The following is a 24,533-nucleotide window of genomic DNA, read 5'->3' as shown; positions in this document are numbered from 1 at the left end:
GTCTCTATGAAACTTTTAAAGAATTATTGCCTTTCATCAGGACCACAGGCTATTGATTCAGCTCTAATACTGTTTTTAAAAGTATGTTAAGAAGGGCAGTGTTGGCACATGCCTTTAATCCTAGCACTTGGGAGACAGAGGCAGGTGGATTTCTGAGTTCAAGGCCAGCCTGGCCTACAGAGTGAGTTCCAGGACAGCCAAGGCTATACAGAGAAACCCTGTCTCAAAAAAAAAAAAAAAAAAAAAAAAAAAAAAAAAAAAAAAAAAAAAGAAAGAAAGAAAAAAGAAAAAGAAAAAAGAAAAAGAAAAAAAGAAAAAAAAAACTATGTTAACAAGAAATGCAGAAACTTCAATTTATAGACTACAACTGCTCAAAAAATGAAATATACTTAACAGACCTATTATGGGTATATGTGATGAAAATTACAAAATGGTGGGAAAACAAGCCAATGGTAACTTGGGAAAATGGGAAGACACATCATGTTCATAGAGTTGAACTTATCATATGGTAGAGATTCAAATTATTCAAGGTGGATTATGAATTCAATGAAATTATCAAAATCTTTCTTTTTAAAAAAATATTATTTTATTGCTGAAGGCCACAAATCCCTAAAAATAACTGAAATAAGCTTGGCAAACATAATAGATAGCTCTACTATTAATGGTCACGATACTAGAACTCAGGAGACTTGAGCATTAGTTGAGGAATGGACATACAAGTCTATTCTATACAATGGAACATAGAACTCACAAACAGACTTAAACATGTTCAGATAAGCTGTGGAAAGGGTGAACAGAAAGTCTATGGAGAAAAGATGTTTCATACCACATGTTCTACAAAGAAACCAAATAAGATGAACCTCAAACATTAACTTTATACAAACTGTCCCAAAATAGATCACAGATTTAAACATAAAACACAAAACTAAAAAGTAAGTCCCAGCTTAGAAACACAAAATCAGTTACAAAAAAATGTCTTGTAAAATTAAAAACTTACTAATAAATGTAAAAAGAAATGTTTGTTGAGAGACAGGGAGAGATGTCTCAGAGATGAAGAGCACCAGATGCTCCATCCAAGTTCAGTTCCCAGTACCCACCCTGGGCAGCTCCTAACTGCCTGCAACTCTAGTTGCAGGGAATATGACATTCTTTTTTTGGTGTCCACGTAGATCCACATTCATGTTCATAGACATATACAAACATGTACAAATAAATAATAAAATAAATATTTAAAGAGTTTTCTCCATGAAAGGCCAACTGAAGAAGACAAAGGACAAACATTTACTAAGAGAATACATTTCTCGGTCACATCTACACAAAAGGCCTAATACTTAAAATAAGCAAAGAAATCCCAAACTCCATAGTAAAACATTTGAAAACACAATTAATAAATGATCAAAATAAAAAAATGAAAAGATGATTTATTTAAAACGATATACAGATGACTAATAAATACACAGAGGTATTCACCACAGCCCAAGGGACTGTGAATTTAACCCAAAGTAAGATTTGATTACATATCCAACAAGCTATAATAAAAAGACTTAAGAAAACTACTAAGGTTACTCAGACAAACTGAGGACAGTCATTCTTTTCTTTTATTGATTAGTATTGCTAGAATTTATTTGAGATATTGCTTTAAAAATCATGGTTGCTAATCTGAAAAAGAAAAATGAAATGTGAAATAGGCAAGGACTACATCCAATACAGGATTACTGAACCTTGAATCCCTTATACATAGTGGAGGAAGGAAACTGGAAATGGTTGTACATCATTAAAAGAGCAAGCCTGGCATTGAGCAAACCTGAACTTACATAGTTTGGAGTGCTGAGAATGGACACATGTTCTAAAGGTAGAAATAATGGTGGAATGTACAGAGTTACAGATCTCCCAATAATGAGTCTTCTTCACAAAGTACAGGATGAGGCCCAGCGACTCAGGAATGTTGCTGGAATGTGGATCACTAATGTTGAACCACTCAGTGAACTCTGCTTGTAATAAAGAAAGGGCCTCTGACTGATTTTAATTGCGAGTTTTCTTGTAAATGCATGTTCCTGGCACCTTCTGACATTCCCTTTATATCTGCTACCTGTGAGGCTGCTTGTGAAAGAGATTTTGGGTAGTTTTGATCTGCTGTTTCCAGATGGAAAACATCAAGGAAATATGAAACAGGTGCCTTCAACACTGGTATCAGACCTTCGCAGCTAGAGAGCCAACAAGAGAACTCTCCCCATGAAATCTCTTGATCATCATCAGAATGTAACTGAGAGATACTGGACGCAACATCGCGGCACCTACTTAAACTGATGTCCTCACCACGCTGCGAAGAAGATTGCACTGAGGAAGTGGAGATGAAAGCCTTAAAAGCAGTGGCCTTGGGCAACTCATTCCACTCTAGGTGGCAGACCTATGTGGGATCTGCTTATTCCTGTCACTGCTTCAAGGTACCGTTTTTTTTCTCAGACTCAGGGCTAGTGACAAACACTATTTAAAGGAACTGTCACTCATTCTCTACAACTTCTAGTATGTGAGAGAAGTTTTCAAACAAATACTCATAAGGGAACCATTTTTCGACCGATGCAATCGAAAATGCTTTCTTTCAGCATTTATCCTTTAAAAAACTTGGTTAAGCACATTTTGGAGCTTTGGGCATTCCGTGACTGTCTTCGATCTGTTTCCTCATTACTGAGCTTGGTGTGCACACTCGTATTAATGCATAACTAATCTTTGTATGCTCCTGTAGTAATTCCTCCCTTGCTGGGACACTGTAAACACAAAGAACCTGCCATTTATATAATCTACGTGGTCAGCTTTATAGGATTTCGTTTTTACACTTGAAAAATCTTAAGAGAAAGGACTCCACTCACCTTAGTGGATATGACTTTGCTTTACAATTCAAGAATATGAGCTATGATCTTGTGCTTTAAATGCAAATTAAATCCTGTCTAAATCGGCAGGAGACTTGGAGCTCCTCTTCTGGCCTTGTCCCTGGATTTACTATTTGACAGTTCCAGGATGTTTGGGGATGACCCAGATTTTTGTTACTATGAGTTTGTTACTGAGATTTTGATTAATGAAATGTAGGTGTTCCTACAAGAAGCTGGTGAGGACCTCTCTGCTTATAGTAACTCTTTCCCTCTAACTCATTGGTCAATATGTTTTAAACGCAACATTTCTCAAGCTTCACAGATCTACAACCTCTTTCTATGTATCTTCCATGGCCCGTCTAACTTTTGGGACACAGATTCAAGATAATCCTCATCTACTAGTCCATATCTTAGTCTGGTATCTCTCTAAACTTATTTATATTTCCTAAAACACAAATCTTTAATCTCTTCTGAAGATCCTAGGACAAGTATGCTTCCCTCATCCTTGGGAAGGGAGAAAGGTTAGTTAAGGAGACATTTTATGATGAAACCACAGACAAATAAAACCACTGGTCTATTTTTCTTTCACATGACCCCATCATTTGTTTTTATATACCCAGTGAGCGACACAGAACCTCATAGAGAAGGAACACTCATGAATATTCAATAAACATGCAAATGAGGCACCAGTCATGCAGAGGAACACTCACGAGGCATGTCAGATGTGAGGACTTAGAACATAGTCTGCTGCAAGCTCAAGTTCCAAAACTTGGTGAATGTTGCTAAGTAGCTACGTGACAAACTTTGCCTGTTCGGTGGAGAGTTCTAGGTTTTAAAGGCAAGGTTACCCAGGCTTCTCTATCCAAGGTGAGGGGACTAGCAGATTGGAAGCCATACTTATTTCATACTCAACTCTAAATACGAACATCTCAGGGAGTTGGACCTGTGACTGCTAAATTTGACATTCCACACTGTAAATCAGTAGAAAAATGAGAAAAGCATCAGGAGCCTTAGAGCTTAATTTCCTTACCAGATCCTCAGGTCTCCCATATCTGTTAAAGGTTTAATCATGTTAAATGACTATCAGTCTACAATACAGTATGCATATCTCTACTGTCTTGAGCAAATCACAGCAAGTGTGACCTAACTTCCCGTGGTTTATGTAGTCATTACAAACTTTCACTGTTCTAGCCCATTTAAGCACTGTTGCCTTCTGTGCACTTGGTTTTAAATTGGGCTTTTCTACACAACGGGAAACAACCTTAACCACCATTGAATCTCCTAAACCCACAAGCTTCTGTCTTTGGTTATTTTCTGAGTGTTTTCTCTGTAATCATTTCTCTTGCTTTGTTCTTGACAATAGGACATGCCACTTTGTTGAATGCTAGTTCTATTTTTCCTTCACTTCTTTTAACTTTTTTTTTTTCTCTCTCAGGTGCTAAGAGTTCATGTAAAATTGAGCTTTCTTTTCAGTTAGGACTAAATAAGAAAAATAGATATTATTTCCATTGGACTGATATTTTGACAGTTGCTTTTTGCTTAGAAGAATATTCTTTAGGCTCATGGTTATTTTAAGTTTACAATAGCAAACCAGGTGACTTATCATTTAGAGGACACTTCCCCTTTTTTAAGAACAATGCCACAATGCTTGGAACTATTTGTTCCCCATGCTAATTCTATCATTTTATATACATATGAATTATAAAATATCCATGTCTCTGTCCTTAAGAAAGTGTAAGTACTACTGTTCCATCTTTCACTGCATGCTCAGAAATCTGATATAATTCCTGGCATGCCATGTGAACACTTTGGATAGTTAAAAACCAATTTACCCCACAGCAGAGTCTGATGATGAAATGATTAATAGAATCTTTAGAGTCAAGTTATTAGTATAACATATTTGCAGTTGCAGCTATTCATAAATATAGATGCATATATGTACATTGGCTAGAAATTTCAGAATAGAGACGACTAAGTAACATCAGATAAAACAAGGAAGCCAGAACCAGCAGAGGGATGACATGAGGTAGAACACCAACCAGTGTGATTGTGTCTCAACTCCAGCTGAAATAAATAAAAATATTTCATTCCTAAATGACTTGACCAAGGAAACCTAAGTACAATATACATCTTATAGACACAATAATGATTTGGGGTGTTTGAATAAAAAGCATCTCATACAGGATCAGATATTTGAGCATTGTCCTCAGTTGATTTCACTGGTTTGGAGAGGCTACGGGAGTTGATAGTCTTACCTAGTCTCTATTCACTCTAATGATGTGATCTCTCTGCTTCTCACTCACTTCTCATCTCACAATGATGCCGGCCACGTGCTCTCACAATGGACTCTAAGCCTTCTGGGATCAAAAGTGCAAATAAACCCTCTTATGTTACCTTGATCATCGTGTTTATCATGCAACAGAAAGGTAAATGATGAAGTAGTTTTATTTTACTGTTACTACACTGAGGAAATAATATAAAAGTTTCTCTATTTTTAGTGCTATAGGGTTTGCTATCCTTTTCTGTCTTATAATATGCTTTATGAAGAAGGAGCCTATTGAAGTAGACAGAATGACAAGATGGCAGTTCTCTGATTGTTTAAATATGTGGTTATAGCACCATACATCAAAAGCAACTTTCCAAATGTGGCACTATGGTCATGAGGTTATCTAGATTTTTCTGGATGGGCTCTTTGCCACATATGCCATATTACAAGTAAGAAACCTATGCTGGCTGTGGAAAGGAAAGGAGATGTGACCACAGATGCAGAAGCAGAGCTAGGACATGAAAACATAACTCAGACTATTGAGTTGCTGACTGTGAAGGTGGGGGAGTGGGCCATATGTCAAGGGAGCAGTAGTGTCTAGAATAAGAAAAAGAAAGGACACTGGTTCTTTCTACAAGTCTATAGAAAGGTGTCAATATGGAAAACTTGACTTTAGTTCGATGAGAGCTAAATTCAATATTTGCTCACTCTCTCATTCATGGTTGTGTTAAAATAGAGAGAGTTAAATTTCTGATATGTTGTATTAAGATACTCAGTGTTTTCTCCCCCACTTGGCCTATGTCAATCCATCTTACACCTGGTGCACTTTACACCACTGGATCCCACCAGCTCTTCTTCTTCTACATACTGTGTGTCCATGGATCTAGCAGTAACCTCTTTACTTTCAGAAACAGTGATGCTTCCTCAAAAGTACCAATGTCTACTTTAGCGACACTGTCCTTGCTTGTTTCCTTCTAGGACTTAGAAGTACAGTTTTGTTCCCTTAACACATAATGAAGGTTGGTGAAGGTCACTCATACTTGAGAGACAGATATATATATATATATATATATATATATATATATATATATATATATATATATATATATGTATATATGGCGAGAAGATCAGGGAAGGGCCCTGACAAACCATCTAAAACCTGTCAGAAGCTCCAGTTTCTCACAACTTCTCTATTTCCACCAGGTGTGTCAGTAATGTTCCTTGAATAATTTACCCTCTGTATTGGTTACTTTCCTGTTGCTGTAATGAGATCTGTGACCAAGGCAGAAAAGTTTCTTTGTGCTTATCATTCCACTGGGATGGAGTCTATCATGGAAGAAGCATCACAGCACATGGCAGGCATGGTGGTAGGAACAAGTAGCCGAGAAACCATATCTTTCAACACAACCATGAAGGATGTGGTTTGAGACTTTAAATTCTCAAAGAGTACCCACACTGAGGTATTTTCTTCAGCAAGGTTGAACCATCCCTAACCTCACCAAGAGTTCAAATGACTGTATGGGGACATTCTCATTCAAATCACCATGGCCTTCCTACCCCCGCCACACAAATATACAGAATTATCTCTCCTTAACAGATATTTCCTCTATGTTTGCAATTTCTTGTTCTTAGAATCTTCTTCTTGTTCTTGTTCTTCTTGTTCTCCTCCTCCTCCTCTTTCTTCTTCTTCTCCTTCTCTTCTTCTTCTTCTTCTTCTTCTTCTTCTTCTTCTTCTTCTTCTTCTTCTTCTTCTTCTTCTTCTTCTTCTTCTCCTCCTCCTCCTCCTCCTTCTTCTNTTCTTCTTCTTCTTCTTCTTCTTCTTCTTCTTCTTCTTCTTCTTCTTCTTCTTCTTCTTCTTCTTCTCCTCCTCCTCCTCCTCCTTCTTCTTCTTTTTCTTAATTTAATGTCCAGGACAGAAATAAATCTCTGAAAAAATATTTCATGTTTAGCATGTGCAAAATTGGCACATGTCGAACTCCTGAGAGAAAGATGGTCTGTAATAAGATGGGCCCTGATTGCAGATTAGGTAATGCCACCTTCCTTAGAAGCCTCAAACATCAGGAGTTTCCACGGCTCTCTGCTGCACTCAAAAAGCCAGTCTGTGGCTTCCAAATGTCTTGTCCTAACTGCATAGACAAGGCCCTCTTCCTCACAGAGTGTACCAATCACATAACATTGGAACCAGATGGTGTGAAGAGAGTACCTGCTACAGCTCCTTCATAAATGAAGACAGGAAATTGTTCAGATGATGTGGTGGGAGTGTTTACTGTTTAGTTTTTGGAGTTAAACTTCTTGGAAATTTGAAAGTTTTTTTCTGTCATGTAACTGAGCAAATGGAAGCAAATTACTTTCCTTTTTGGTACACCAACTTGCCCATCTAGATACTGAGGGTAGTAACAGTATCAGGAGGTTGCTGGCATGAATATACAAAAAAGAAAACCAAAAAGAAATAGAAAAAGAAACTGTTTTATAACAAATGCTACTGAGATGAAAAAAAAAAAAGTCTGTATACTTTCATACACAATTAATTTTTGGAACCCAAAGATATTCTCCTCTACAAATGGAGAATCAAGGTGCAAATAACGTGAATAAAAGCCACAAATTGTTGCTAAGTGGAAATGAATCTAATCCAGATCTCCTTGTAGAATCTGTCCCGGCGCTGCCTGCCGTGACCCTTTCACTGCAGAGCGGTGGTGGCTGACAGAGATCAATACTCAGACCGTGCTTGCCTTCTGGGTCTTTGCCAGGTTACTGCTAGCTCTTCTCCCCACTGTAACATCTGTACTAGCACAGTCACATGCCTACAACACGTGGTCAGAGCCACTTACTGAGGGAGGACATAGAGACCACACCAGAAACCCCCTCCTCTTACGATATGATCTGTCACAAGATTACGTGTTCTATTTCAACCCATCTCACTTGAAACAGTATGAACATGCTCTGCCCCTCTCACTAAGCTTAATCCTACCTCAGAAAGGTTCTGTGCTTGACCTTCACTAGCTCATCTCCAATCCAGCCGGCTCCCAGCATTTCCTAGCTCATTGAAAGCTTTCCCATATTGTTTTAAAACTAACTCTCCTCATGACCTGGTGTGTTCCAAATCCTAATCATCATTGTCTATTTTAGATGGAATGTAACTACACTGACTTAAATCTGCCATGAAACTTCTATTCTTTTTTCCCATGACTTTTCCCTAAGGAGTATGGCCTGGTAAAATCATCAGGGACCATTTATTTTTTTTATTTCTGCCTGGTTCTATGAAAGAGAAAAATCTAGGTACCTAAAATTTATTACAAATTATGACAATTTTAGAATGTAAGAAGTTAGTTAAAATAGAATACAGATCACACACAAATAACTGGATTTCAAGCAGAGACTTTTAGAGGCAAGAAGATTTAGAGAAGAGAAAGAGAATCTGTCCACCGACCTAGGTATGGAATGGTGTAACAACCTAGTCTACTTTTTGCCATTTGGCATTTCAAATATTTTGAATCATCTTCTACCTATTACATTAAAATTGTATTTTTCACTAGCTGTTTTCCCAAATTCCAAACACTACTTCATTTCAACCTGATAATTTCAATTTCTCAAGCAATGTATAGAGCTTTGTGTGTTACGTACTTCTCTGCATTTCCAGGTTGTTAAAAGTTCATATTGTAAGACTTCACGAACATCACATGTATCCAGTAATCCTGAAACCATCAATGCCCCAAATCTTTAAAGATCACAACTGCTGTATAATGTTTTAATCGCAATTCTCTAAAGATATTTATAAGTATACATTTATACTACGTATAATGTATTTTCATAAATGGTCTAAACAAAGTCTAAAAGGTTTCACTTATTTTTAAATGTTCCAAGTAATTTTCTTATTATTACTGGTGACTGCTTTTATACTGAAGAATCATATTTTTTTTTTATTAAAGATACATTCTGACCCAGCATGTAGTTAGACATAAGAATCCAAATAACCTTTTCTCCTTCAGGCCCCAGAGCAAACTGTCATTAGATTGTAATTTAACTCAATATCTGTTATTTTTGCAGATTTAACAAAACTTCAAACCTGACCCCCCAAAGTCTGCATACATATGCATATGCCCTATGGCTCCCTCTTCCTTGCACACCAACAGTAAGTCATTAGTATGAAACCTTACTTGATTGAACCTGACCCTGGTCTATGGCATTATGCAAAAAACAAAGGCACAACTGGGAAGAGAATGCTGCATGAACAGCTTAGCTTTGAGGGTCCCGAAGCTGTTCACAACCTTGGTAAAGCAAACTACAGGAGCAATCATGATGAACTGAGCAAAACTAGATTGACACCTCAAAGATCCAAGTTTGGATTCTTTAATACCAGAAATATAAATAGTAATTTCTTGTAGCCACAAGTACCTAATTTTCCTGTACTACCTGCATCAGGCTATTATACAGATTAATTTTGTGGCAACAGGACTATGAAGAAATAACTGGTTTGTGGCATTTTGAAGGTGTAAGTGTGGTCAGTGATATGACCAATTCATACTCCTACAAACCTCACTTTAGACCCCAGCTCCTTTTTTGGCATCTCCTGGTCAATAGTGATACTCTAACCATCTAGGAACTCAGAAGACCAGAGTCGGGAACATATAAAGGGGACAATAATGTCTTACAGAATTTTATGAACAATTTGTACTACATCCTTTGAAGTACATTTTTCAGGATGAAGACTATAATGGGAAAGTGTGTGACCAAGAACATCTTGAGTGTCCTTAGACAAAGAAACACTTGCCAATATGCAGTGTTTTGGTCTCCAATTTTGTTTTTATTTATTTTTTGTATTTTCTTTATTATTATTATTATTATTATTATTATTATTATTATTATTATTTTCTTTATTTACATTTCAAATGCTATCCCGAAAGTTCCCTATACCCCCCCCGCCCCTGCTCCCCTACCCACCCACTCCCACTACTTGGCCCAGGACTTCCCTTGTGCTGGGTCATATAAAGTTTGCAAGACCAAGGGGCCTCTATTCCCAATGATGGCTGATTAGGCCATCTTCTGCTACATATGCAGCTAGAGACTATCAGCTAGGTGGACTATCCAATTTAATTTTAATAGCTCTTTCCCCTAGACTTTCTTTTTTCTCATTCCTCTCTTCGTCATCCCCTTTCTTTGAAACCTCATTCTCTACCCCTTTTTCTCTATATCCTTCATCTCACCCTCTTCTTCCTTTTTTTTTTTTTTAACCACTCCTCATTTTTTTCTATATATGTATATATGGAGACAAAAATAACCTCTAAGAATTAGATGAACAGACAAACATGAATTCACATTGGGTCAGTTTCAACTCTGTAAAGATGTAAATGGTGATGTCCTGCACATAGCCTCCTGGCAAGGGTGGCCACACTTACCTCCAGGTACACACCGCTGTTCTCTCCTTTGATTCCAGCAGTTTCCTTTGTTGATATCTTTGGATGGCTCTCTGGTTTTCAAGTTTCTTTTTACTCCTGATGGTCTTTGCTTCTTACAACACCTACCAGAATAAGATAGCAATGGGATACTGAATAATAACAAAACAAATACGCCAGTAGGGCCATTTAACTCTAGATGTGTTTTCTAAACACACATTTGGCTTGCACACTGGTCTTTGTAGGTCTAGAGAACTCTGTCATTTGCATTCTAACCCGGGCTGTGCCCCTGCCTGCCTGGGAGATAGATGAACCTCTCATTCTTTTGGTGTTTTAATTTCCTCGGTGGCTAAACCTGAATCATTTATCCAATCTACCTTTCAGAACTTCTGAATGGATTATAGTGAAATCTTTCATAATGTTTTAGTTAAAAAGATTTCTCTCTGAACCATATTGATGTTTTCAATATTCTATTTTCCCCAAACAGTCATCAATAGGACCCACAAAGGAAATATATCCATATAATTGGATTAATTTCTGTAAATCCTTGGATGATCTCAAAATGTTTGGCCATGACTAATCAATGAATTTGAATTTTTGGCAACTGGTAATCATGTGCACATTTCAAGTATCTGCCTTTTTCTGCATAAAACAATCTGCTTTAACTAATTTTGAGAATATAAATGTTAATATGCAGCAGTATTAGAATATTATTTCATTGGAATGAATTCAATGATGACACAAGGAATCAAGATGCAAAAACAGCCATATGGACAACAAATAAGGAAGTTGTCCAAAGTCTTTAATATCATATTGTGACCAGGCTGAGGTTGGAAATGAATTCTTAAAGAGAATCTAGTGAAACGGACGGATTAGACAGGTAATGTGGTAGAAGAATAGACTTTCCTATGAACTAGAGGTTCTGTGCCCACTGCCCTATTGCACCTGAGTATTCAACCCTCATCTCAACTCTATTACTGATGCACATGCTAACAAAGACTAATTGGAAAGCCAGGAAGGGGACAAAATGGGTCTCTACTCAGTGGACTGGCCATAATCAAAGCCTAGGTACTATGTTACCATCCCTGTTCAGATGTTGAATCATAAAGTTACAGGTTTACCTCAGTAACAAATACCAACCAACAAGCCGACTAGTATGTGTTCCTTTGTGTGAGAAACAGTTCCTGGTAGAAATCCAGAACTGGAGCAGGAAATTAAAAGAGCATGTGTGTCCCCTCTGCTGGGAAAACAAAGAGGGAGAAAGACACCAGGCTCATTCCAGTCATACAGCACATAACTGAGGTCAAGATTTCTAATAGCCCCTAACATAAAGATGACAGTTCTGATTTAGTGAGTATTTGTGATGTGGAAAGGAAATCAAAAGAGACATTACAAAGCTTCCTGTAACCTACAAATGTTCTTGTCACAGCTCCATGTTTTAGAGATAAAGCAGCTGAAGCTTAGCTAGGTAAATAGTGATCGTAGAAATGCCAGTACAGGATTTACAATGGGACAGTCACAAAAATCTTTGCCTATATATTACTTATATATTACTTATATATTACATATATTATTTACATACTAATAAAAGTCCATATGAGGTAGGTATTACTGTCATATACATTTACCTTCTGGAAAGCTGATTTATGAGATATTAGAGAAGTACAAGGTCACATGACTCCCAATAATACCTTCAAATTTCAAATCGAGGAAGACTGGTCTATCAGAGGGACTCATAAGTACTGCTCGCTATTCTGTGTTATACAGAATGAGTGAACAAAGAGACATCTGAGGCTGAGACGTGCATTCTAAAGACAGCATGTTCTCATCTAATTCTTGTTGCTTTTAAGAATACAGCAGGGAATATTTGGGGGTGGAAATTATGTTGAAGGACATGATCATTTTACCATGTTTATAAACTAAAGTTCTCAGTTGAGTTTCTTATTCTTCCCTAAATATGAAAGAATCCTAAGGAATATAACAAAAACCTTGACTGTTGCTTAAAATGATAACTCTTCTCTTGCCTTGTCAACTGACTTTGGGTAGGCTCCTAGGCTGGGTCTGGGTCCGTCTCATGACCCAGAAAAAACAAAGAAGACAGCACACAGAGACTGAAAAACATGTGTGACTTCTACAGGAGTGCACACTAATTGACATTAAGATACAGTTGTTGCCTGTGTCATCCTTATTTGTTACCTTCAAAAACACACTGAACTTCAAGCATGGGCAGAAGACTATGAGAGGCACCTTGCCAACACAGGTTCGTCTTCCTTAAGGAAAGCAAGATGTAGTGAGGAATGCAGAGATACTGATCTCTAGGAATAATTTATATTAGAGGAAGAAAGAGGACTTTTGGTTCTTCATCCATGCCCAAGTTTCTGTTGTGTGTGAGAAAGTTAGGGCAGGTTCAGGTACACTCTGGGGCTAAATCAAGACACATAAAAGTGAGCTATGGGGCACTGCAATATGCTTAACCATCATAAATGAGTCCAGACAACTCTGTGTGCTTCTAATATACCCTCGAGAATTAGAAAGATCGTTGTTATCATTGTTACTATTTTATTCCCTAACTACAACTACAACATCTTCTCTTTGGTAGACTGTGTCTCGGAGAGCAAAATAAACTGAATGGTTTCTTCCTGAAACATCTCATGAATATTAATGCCTTCTTTACTTTTTGTTTGGCAAAATATGACAGAAATAAAAAACAGACTATAGTGAAAAAGAACATGAATACATAAAAAATATCTAGCTACTGTCAGAATGCTTGTGCTATCATCATTATCAATGAACACACAATTGTCAGCCATGTGGCACACACTACTTCTCCCCAGCATCCTTTCTCAACACTAATTTCACTGAAGAGGTGTGGACGATTCTTTGGTTGGTACCCACGACTCATGTGAATTCTGGAGTTGCGCAGTCTCAGTGTACCACAATAATAGCACAAGGTGCATAAGCAAGAGCAGCCTTCCACAAACTGATCTCAAGTCCTCAGAATCTTTTCTAAGAAAGTCCTGTGCTAGAATCTCAAATGTCGAAGACAAGGAGGATTTAAGAAGTTTTGATTGAAAGGAGTAGACAGAGCCCTCTATCCAGTCCTTGCCTCACATCCCAGTATAGCCAGAAGCAACTCTAAGAAGGTTTTCAGTTTACACAGCACACTTGCAAAGTTCCTGATCCAGTACACTTTGCAGAGGGACCATAAAACTAAGCCACGTAGAGCAGCAGAGGCCACAGAACCAGAAGCAGAGCTGGGACTAATATTCCTACCCCTCAACCCTCATCCAGTGAGCTTTGTAAACTGCATCCTGCCTCCCTATTGAGCACTTTTTAAAGGTCAAGTAAAGATACGTGTTTATCCAAGCAGCTTGCTCTCCAGCTCTGGTAACTAACATCTGAGGCCGATTAGTTGTTCCTGGAACCGCACTATAATAAGCAGGCGGAGAACTTGCAAGGGATCAGATGATACAAAGTGAAGACCATTTCAGAGTCTGCTTTGTGTTCAGAGACCTGGCAGTCAGCATACAAACACCCAACAATGACATTCCTAGAGCTCAGGCAGAGGAAAATCAATCTGGCCATACTTAGAACTTGGTCAGGATTGCAGAAAGTACACCTGTCAATTTTCCCTTGGTTAACTTTATCCTTAAGCAAGGTCCTGAATTCAAGGCAGTGCCTTTGAGCCATAGGCAGAACTCTTATTAAGGCCCCAAGCAAACAAACGAAATAAAACAAAAACAAATATTACAATAGTTGTATGTTTTGTGCTTTGCGTGGAGTTCAACAATAACAACAAAAACAACCCAAGAATATGGCTAGACACCCATGTGACTCCCTTTCAGTGCTAAAACTGAACATCCAGTTGCCTGTCCCATTCCCCAGCAATAATGACATCTGGCACCACTGTCACTGGCTTGTGAACAGATCTCTTGAGTAGCTGTAGAACAAAGTGAGCTTGCGAGAGCATCAGATGCTGTGTCAAGATTCTGGGACAGAGAAGAGCAGAGTGGAATCCTGCCTCTCACACTGTGCTCTGTGCTCAGAGTACTCCAAGTCTGGCTCCTTCCTCTTAGAGGAGATGTTTTCTAATGTTCAAAATAGGTAGTCTTTCAGCAGATCTTACTCTTTCTGTAATGGAACTGGCTTCAGCCTGCCACACAGTACAGCAGGACCTTCTCATGCAAAATGTACTTGAAGTCTATAGAAACATCACAGCAGCTAAAGACATTAGTTGTTTTTATCACACCCAAACAGCACTTCAAGGAATGGGAAACCTTTTGGCACCCAAGTGCACCAAACAACCAAGCATGGTTCATGAACAAAGCACACACGCCCACCACCACCACACACATTTAAATGTACCTGAGCAATCGCTCTTCCTAGTAACCCTTGGCAGTTGCACGGTTTTATCTTAAAGCTGCTAGATTTATTTTCTCATTGTTTTCCCGTATGTTAGAAAGTTCAAACACACACACACACACACACACACACACACACACACACACACACGGAAATATAATGAAAAAGGTTACATCTTAAAACTTTTCTATACATTGGTGATTTTATTATTAACTGTGCTGTCATTGTTGTGAACTCTATGATATATAAACCATGACATCAAATGTTTAAAATTCCATTGTGCTCAACATTGTAAAAACATGGAGACATAGAGCTAAGAATCCCATGTGACCTTCCTCTGTGGTAGCACTGTACATGTCAGTGGTTATGACTCCATGTGACCCTCTGTGGTTGCACTGTATCTTGTAGCAGGTGCAACCCGTTTCTCCAGCAACACAGAAAGAGGTCCATTGCCTATTTCAACCATCATGTTTAGATGTGATAATGGCCAATTAAGGAAACTCAAACATACTCCTTCATAAAAGTAATTTTAAAATTCTATTAAAAACGATGAGACTCCACAACTTCAGAATTCTGGAAATAAAGGTGTTTACAGTAACTCTGAAATTATTTTTCTAAAGTGGCTAGGAAGTACAAATTTGTGCAGTAGATACCTCTTGTCTTCTCCTCTGCTCCAAGATAACTTGGCAGTAGTCCTGAGAGCAACAACAGACTGTGTTCTAGAGGGAGATCATGAAGGGAGTTGAGAGGAATAAACTGACCAGAAGCTTCATAACTGAGGATGAGTGGAAGCCTGCTCCCATAGTCATCTTAGGAATTTACCTACTCTATTTACCTCCATGGGACATTGTCCAAAACACAAGTGGATCAATGTGTTAGTCTATGTTTTAAACTGATTGCTTTCACAGAGCCTGGAAGCTGACCAAAGGTTAGTGCTTTAGCCTTCCTTTACATTTCCTAGGCCTGCACATGATCTTACAGGTGCCCAGAACTCTGGTAGAACATGTCCCCTATAAAGCACCTCCCTCCCAGCCTTTCTTCTCCAGTGTCTTATTTAGGCTATCACTTGCCCAGCCATTCATTTCAGGCCACAGACACAGAACAGGGCTAGGAACTTCCCCATCAAGGTCAGAAGCCAAAGCAAGTAATGTCGGCTCTTATCACTCTAGTCAGCAGTAAGGCACATAGAGGAGTAACTGAGAAGGGCTGAATGGAAAGTATTAGTGTTTGCAAATGATTTAATTTTATATGTTGAAAACCCCAACATTTCATGGAATTCTGGAACTCACTACATGAAGGGTATGCAATAAAAATAGCATACTATTTTTCTTTTTCAAGATATATAGTTTAAATAGTTTACTGTTAACAGACATATACATATATACATATATGTATATATATACATATATATATGTTAATAGTAAAGTATATGAAAAATAAATTGGTACTAAAGGAATAAAACACTTAGGAATAAACTGCACTAATGAAGGAAAACAATATATTAAAAACAAAGTAACATTGAAAGTGATTAAATACTTTACAAAATGGAAAGATTACCATGTTCAATGATTGCAAGAGTCAATAACATTAAGGAGGCACTGCATTGCCTGTATTGATCTGCAGACAGAATGTAATTGTTATCAAGTGCTGTCATTCCTGTAGGGGCAAGGTGACCTTGAAATTGACATGGAAATTCAAAAACATTATAATAGACAAGCAATACTGAACATGTAAAACAAGCTCAGAGGTCTTAAAAATGTCCTGATTTAAAGTCTTACAGTGTGGCACAGGCATACAGATACAAACGGACTGATGAATAGGGTCGAGTAACAAGTACACCATAAGCCCTGTGATGAGCTGATTTTGAATGAAGTGTGCCAATATCATTCAACTGGGGACAAACTGGGATTTCAATAAAAGGTGCTGTAAGCACTCAATATCCACAAACAAAAATGAGTTAGGACTCTTACCTCAAACTGTACATGTGCACACACACACACACACACACACACACACACACACACCTCAGGATAAATATCTAAACATAAAAGCCAAAAAGCACAATCCTCCTGGAAGGCAACACAGGTACAAATTGTCATGACTTCCAGAAATGGTTTCCTAATCAAGGCACCACAGCATAGGCAACACAAAAAGTGACATCATCATTACCCCACGTCACTGCTGCAGAAAACTCAACCCACGAAATGGGAGAAACCTTCAAACACTAAGCAATGATGGGGCAATATTTCTAGATTACATAAAGGATTTTGAGCTCAGATCCCTTCAATGGGAAGAACAAAGCAAGGTCTACCCTGCTTTCTAAGTCCTCATTTCACCTAAGCTCACTGGGTGAACCAGTATACATATAAGACTTATTTGAAATGGATGACAAGTTATGGGTAGGAGCATAGGAGACATTAAGGCAACCTTACTAGGTTGCCTTCAACTAGCAATAATGATGGCTTCCCCAGGGATACATAGATAGAACCTCTTCTCCTTATCCTTTCTCACCTATATCCCCTAGTTTCATGGGTAGAGGCTAGCAGATGCCTCACTGGGTAAAAGAGCTTACTGTGTAAGCAGTAAGACCTGAGTTTGAGTCCCCAGAACCCATATAAAAGCCAAATGCCTACTGTGGACTCCTGCATTTCTAGTGCTCCAGTGAGGAGATGGGAACTGAAGACAGAATGTTCTCCAGAAACTTGTAAGCCCTCTGATCTGGTGTTCACCTTGGACAAACAACAAAGAGTCCCTGGGAGACACACACACACACACACACACACACACACACACCTCTCCATTCACTAACTGATAGTGGATGAAAATCTCTAAAGTCCTGATTCATATTGCATGGGTGTATGGCTGAATCTTTAAAATACCATGTTACACCAAAGGCCACAGACAGTGGATTCCATTTATGTAGGATCTTCAGAAATGGTGAATACAAAAAGACAGTGAACACAGGACTGGTTTCCGGAGTTTCCCTCTAGGTTGATGGGAGGAAGAAATTGGGAGTAGTCACCAACAAGTATGTGGTGGGCTTTTATTTTTAGGTGCATACAAATATTTCTGGAATTAAACACTGCCAATATTCACACATTATTGTAAATATAGTAAAAAACACTTAAAGTTTTATGCTTTAAATTTAGTGATGTTTCTTCTTAGAAGGTTTTGTCCACTATCAATACCAAAGACAGATTCTTGTTCATCTTTAACCTACAGTTTAGATTCTTAGGAACAACAAAAGCAGGGTAGGTATTGCTAGTATTTCTTGTTGCAATTGACATCTCCTGAAGGGATAAACTGCTGGGACACAGTTCCATAAAATGAAAAATAAAAGCATTGTACTATGAAGAAAGCAAAAGTAATTACAGACATATACAATTTTAGCAAATGACCAATTCTGGAATATATATGAGCCAAATTTCATTTCCTCAAGTATCTATGTGTATTTAAAAGTATCCCTGCCTGGCAGGAGTAGGAGTCGAGGTGATGGGATGCTGATGGCGATGTGTGCATGGAAGGTCTGTGTTGGTACCGAGGCCAGAGCCCTGGAAACACACAGAGGCAGGGAAGACTCTGTTCTGATAACGTGAGGCCTGTTTAAAGCTGGGGGGGGGGGGGGGGCTGGGAAGTGGATTTGAAAATCAGGTCAACAGTGGCTAGCTAAGGGTTATGAGAGGTTTCAGTATTAATCAGGAGATATTAGTCAAGGTCATTCTGAGGCATGACAGATGAGAATGGGGGAATTACCTTCTCAGAGGATACCAAAGACTTCAGTGGATAGAGATGAGGAAAATAAAGGATGAGAGTGTGGGAGTGAGGGGTGAGTAGTGAATAATGAAACCTCCTCCTTCACGCATACTTACCGGGTTAACGTGAAGAACTAAGTTTGTGGCTTCACAGTAAGAAGACTATGGGAGAGGAGAAACCCAAAGACCAACAGAGAGAACAGAACGCCTGCTAAAATCTGACTGCCGGTGTAGATTTATTTGCAAGTACATTTAAGCATTACGCTAATTACTCATGCATCAATCATCTGTATTTTATATAGAGAAGCTCAGGGAGCTATTGTCTTTCCTGATGGTTATTGAGTCAGCATCAATGCCAGCTGGAGTGCTGATTAAAACCTAGATTGTTGGCCCCACCCGGGGTTTCTCAGTGGCAGAATTGGATGGGTCTAAGAATGTGCTTGAACGACAAGTTCCCAGGGATGGCTGACAGTTGCTCAGTTAGGGATCAAGGGCACCTTGAGATCCACTGACTTAACAAGGCAGGGTTTCAAGGAAGAAATCCCTGTGATCTTAATGCCCTTGGAAGGATGGAGGGAAGTAGAGGGGTCAGAGCATGTGCCACTGCTATTAGGTGCTGGGCTCAGAGTGGAAGAGGGTGAAACAGGCCAACTCTTGCACGCACACAGCAGACTCCAAGTGGACATCAGTATGCTTTTATACCAATTAGCAATTCCATTTGAATTTCCAGACTAATGGTTCCTAAATGTAGCCATGGCAATACAGGGTTAGTAAAAACTATGTGTATTAATCTTATTAATAGGCAAAATGAAAAATACATAAGCAGGAGCTGAGCTAAGTGAATGGAAAGCATCCTGCAGCTCTGTGATCCAAGGGTTACCAGATAAAACTTCAGTTGATTGCTCAATACAATTCTTTTCTCTCCAGAGCTGAGGACTGAACCCAGGGACCCACCCTTGCCTAGCAAGCACTATATATATATATATCGCCGAGCTAAATTCCCAGCCCTGCTCAAAGCAATTCTTAAGGAAGAATAGCTTTAAGAAAAGCCTGAAATCACGCATGCCTTTAATCCCAGCACTCAGGAGGCAGAGGCAGGCGGATTTCTGAGTTCGAGGCCAGCCTAGTCTACAAAGTGAGTTCCAGGACAGCCAGGGCTATACAGAGAAACCCTGTCTCGAAAAAAACAAAACAAACAAAACAACAACAACAACAACAACAAAACAAACAAAAAAGAGAAAGGCCTGAAATCAAAATGTATCTGAGAGTTGCTAGAATTTCTTATCAAATAAAAGCAGAATGTACAGTTAAATTTAGTTTCTTATGATAAACAATGCTTCATTTTTAATATAAGACAGTTTCATGTATATTTGGGACTGACACTAAGACACTAACAATTTTTCAATAAGTATTTAAAATTTAAAAATGTAACTGGGAAAGTGATTCTTTTCCTTTGGCAAACCTAATTTAGATATTCATTCAAGGAGGGCTTATTAGGCTGACAGTTTTATAAGAGACACAAACAAACAAACATATCACATCCCTCATGTAACAGAATGAGTAATAGAATAGAAACTGAAGAAGTTTGAAGGATAGAGTGGACTGGAGATCATTGTGGTTGTGCGACGGAAAAAGGCTCTAACACTAAGCAGATAGGGTTTCCGCTGGTCCTGATGGCTCATGCAGCGGTCAAGCAGAAATGTAGTAGTAGCATGGGCTGCCAGCAGGCAAACGGGTGAGTGTAGCATGCTATCGCACTAAGACCAGATGCTACAAGTGGTACAGCACAAGCTTGAAGCACAGGTACTGACCCTCATCAATATTTAACGTGGAACCATGACCATAAAATTCAGCACCCTTTCACCCAATGTCTCAAGGACTACAAAGAAAGACCGTAAATGACATCATGCCAGTAGAAGGCTAGATACTGAGCCCTTGGGACAGAAAACTGCTTCTGATGCTCGCAGTATTTTCAATTAGAAAATAATTAGATCGTTGGTACGAAAGCCAAGAAAAAATACCAAGAAAGTTTCGCTCATCATAGAGAAAGAAAACAGCTGCAGTGGGAAGAAGTCGGCTTTCTCAGGTTGAAGTTTGAAGTGGAGCCACCGCATCTTACACTCCCAGGGCCATAGCAGAAGGCCTTGTCCAGCAGCCAGTCAACCTGGGCGCTAGTCTTCTGGAAATGCTCTCCAGTGACACGGCGCATAGGGTTTGGTTTCCCAGCTCTAAAGCAACGGTTTGAGATCACATGATCTCTCAGGGCCCTTCCCTTTTCACGTTCAGTGGTTAATTGAATAAATCATTCATTAAACACTTACTGCGAGCCTGCCATATGCAAGCGAAATTTCTAGGAGCTTTGATGGATTCAAAGAGCTGTTTAGTCCTCATTGGGTCGAATAGTGAAGCACATGGTTTGTCCCTTGTCCTGCTGAAGGGCCCATCTGGGTACCCTAGAGGAATGGCCACTGGGCAAGAAATTCAAGCAAGCAGGACCTGCCAAATCTCATTCCTCCCTTTCATCTTGGTTTTACCGCTTCCCTAAATTTCCTCAGGAGAACCCCACCTGTCTGCACCCCACTCCCTGTGGTCCCTACTCTCAGCTTTTCAGTGTAGGAATCACCTCATCTGATAATCTTATACATGCCAGAGCACTCCAAAAGGAAGTGGGGGACTGCACGTAGGAAGCCAGCAAGTTAATGGTGCCCTTCAATCTTCGATTTCTTTTTACATATTACTTACTCCAACCAGTAGCTGATTCAGACTAAATCAAGAAAAGAGAAATAAGATCATCATTTGTCAAAGCTTGTTGGTGTTAAACGAAGGGCCATTATCTCATTAAACCTTCACAAACAGCCATGACAACTGTTTATTATCCTCAGAGATGAACCTGGATGGGAAACAGCCAGTGAAGCTGCCACCAGTCAGAAGCACCGGGGAAGGAGTAATTGCCTGTCCTACAGGCATGGTCTCATTGAGCTAGAAATCACTAATTAGGTTAGACTGGCTGGCCATTGGGCCCCAGAGATCCTCTTGCCTGTTTGTCTTATTTCCTCGGTGATAAGAGTGCAAACCTGCACCGGTACACTGAGCTTTTGCATAAATCCTTGAGATTGAACTAGGCTCCTCGGGTTGGCAAGGCAAACGCTGTGCCAAGTTAGCCATCTCCCCAGACCCACAGTTATTTGTATCACAGGAACATCTATTCACATTGTCACATGTCGTTCATACTGTAGCAGAAAGACTGCAAGACACAGAGCAATCACTAGGTTAATATGGGAGTCTCCCAGGCAGAGGAACACTCTTGTAAACCTGCATCTTATATACAGATAGTTTTCCTTTATACACAAATGGCTGGCTACATGTCTGTAGCAGAGCCACCATTGCTTAGATTGTTGCATGTGACTCTGAAAGTGAGGACTCTCCATAAGACACTACTTTCTTCACAACTGTAAGAGGCTGTCCACCATCATAAGAGTCCTGCCCATTCAATAAGATTTTATTGGAGGGTAGGGCTTCCAGGGACCTAAGTTCCAGGGACCTAAGTTCTATCTCCATGGTGTGCCCATGTGCAAGAATTCAGGTGACAAAATATATGAAACTTAAGAATGAGTTTGTTTGCTGGTCATGGTGGTACATGCCTGTTAACTCCTGCACTCTAGAGGCTGAGGCAGGAGGATAATAAGTCAGAGGGAACAGAGAAATTCAAGGCTGGACTATACAGGGAGACATGGTCTTAAATGGTCTAAAAAAGACCAAATGAAAATAAAAAGTAGGTTTTTGAATAGTCTTTTCTTGTCATATATAGGTAGATGGTGGTCATTGCTCCACTAATATATTGTACCTGGTCTGTTATTATTCCTTTCGGCCTTAGCCCTACACAAAGTGATATGTCCAATGTTGACATTTTAGCTCCATTCACAGGCACTTTCCTATCAAATATTGCTTTCAGTTTTCAAGAACACAAGACCTGGTGCATCATGCTACCCACATTTATTTTAGTATCATGCACTACCCTGGAGTTCTATAGAATTCTATTCAATACCTCGCTGTATCAATTAGCTATTGCTGAATAACAAATTGCCTTAAAAAGTAATGGCTGAAAATAACATCCATTTATGCAGTTCATGATTGTGTAGATCCAAAATACTCTCATCTCGGCTGTACTTCTTGATGGATTTGTGGTTGGTTTGAGGTCTTCTGTACATCAGCTTTAGTGATCTTGGTTGTGTTTCCATTTATCTAGGACCTTGCCTAGGGCAAATGATCTGGCTTGGCACTGATCCACAGACTGTCTCATCTTCCAGTGGGTCAGCATGGGCTTGTTCATCACTGTAAGGCAATGCTCCACTACAGCACACAGAGTCAGGCAAGGTGTCAAGTCCCTTGCTTTGAACTTGCATAGTCTCAAACATAGTCTTAGACTGTGGTTTTCTGGCAGGGTCTCATTTAGCCCAGGCTTACCTCAAAGCCTACACACACACACACACACACACACACACACACACACACACACACACACACAAAATCTGATTTTTTAAAAAATTGTCTAAATCCTGGGGTTACAGATGGGTAATGCCAGACCCAGCTTCCCAGAATATTCAAGAAATGGGGCTTGATATTCCTTTCCAAAAACCACATTCCTAATTAGAACCTGGACTCCGGATCCATTCTAAAAGCAATCACAATCACCCAATTTCATTCTGGTTTTTTTTTTTCCTTTTATAACCTATTTTGTGCATGAGTGTATGTAGAGGCCAAAGGACAACTTTGGAGATTTTGTTCTCTCCTTGTACAATGTGGGTCCAAGAACTCAGCTCAACAGGCTTGAGAACCAGGACTTATTGAGAGCCATGTTGTTGATTCCCCACTTACCCCAAGCTTCCTTCTCTATTGGTGTCTTCTATCTCTAACCAAATTAATTAACTAATCTGCTACACTGGCAAATATTGGTATAATGAGTTTAAGAACCTGGAATAGAAGGCCTGCCCTGGGTCCCCTGGAGACTAACCCTGGCTCCAGAGGCGACCCCATGCTGATCCTGGTGCCCTGGAGATGACTAACCCTGGCTCCAGAGGTGACCCCATGCTGATCTGGGTCCCCTGGAGACTAACCCTGACTCCCGAGGTGACCCCATGCAGATCTTGGCTAACAAGAGACACTGGAGGAAATTAAAGGGTCAGGTCAGGTCAGATTTTCTTCTTATCATTTGGCTGAACTGAGAGCAATTCTTTAACAAATGTTGACTAGTTTGCAGCTCTGCCTTGGAGTTGCCCACTGCCCACACCGCACCCTGCTCAGGGCTTCCTTGCTGTTCCACACAGGTGCTTTGGCATTCTTTGATGATTTTATTATAACCCTGATACCTCCCCTGAAGGAAGCCTTCCTCAAAAGTCTCTTCCTGTAGATTCTTCCAGAGTCCTTGGACCTGTCACCTCTATGGGTAGAAAGGCTTCTAACCTCAGACAAGAAAAAATAAAGTACAAACTTGAACAGCAAATAAGTGACATATTTCTATCAACCTCTACAAGAAATGTAGCACTTTCTTGGTTATGAATGTAGGTAATAGGCAGCAGCGCTAGCTGTGCTCCTGTCACCCCAGCTATGACTGATGTCTTCACATCTCATTGCTGGTGTTCATGTGTCATGAGATGCTGTTTGCCATCGTTACAGAAACACTATGTTAGATGTGACATCCCACATGGACTTAAATATGGATTAATAAAGACACGCATTTATTTTTATGCAAAATTGCTTCAAATAGTCTCGGTTGAATTTCATTTTACTTAGTATCCTTCTGCAACCTTTATGCATTTTATGTGCTTTGCGATAAGGTCCTTTGTTCTCTCTCTCTCTCTCTCTCTCTCTCTCTCTCTCTCTCTCTCTCTCTCTCTCT

General features: G+C 39.4%; 1 long non-coding RNA gene across 1 annotated transcript in view; it reads right to left on the bottom strand.

The window, feature by feature from the left end:
- LOC115063608 overlaps positions 1-24,533 on the bottom strand; it is a 196,792-nt gene that overhangs the window by 133,568 nt on the left and 38,691 nt on the right. The window contains exon 2 of the long non-coding RNA XR_003843437.1: positions 10,527-10,648. This is a non-coding gene — a long non-coding RNA (uncharacterized LOC115063608). The remainder of the gene's footprint in view (positions 1-10,526; positions 10,649-24,533) is intronic.

This window comes from Mus pahari, chromosome 3 (assembly GCF_900095145.1).
Source record: "Mus pahari chromosome 3, PAHARI_EIJ_v1.1, whole genome shotgun sequence".
NCBI lineage: Eukaryota > Metazoa > Chordata > Mammalia > Rodentia > Muridae > Mus > Mus pahari.
The sequence above is the reverse complement of the archived record's forward strand: the minus strand, read 5'-3'. Positions and strand labels throughout refer to the sequence as shown.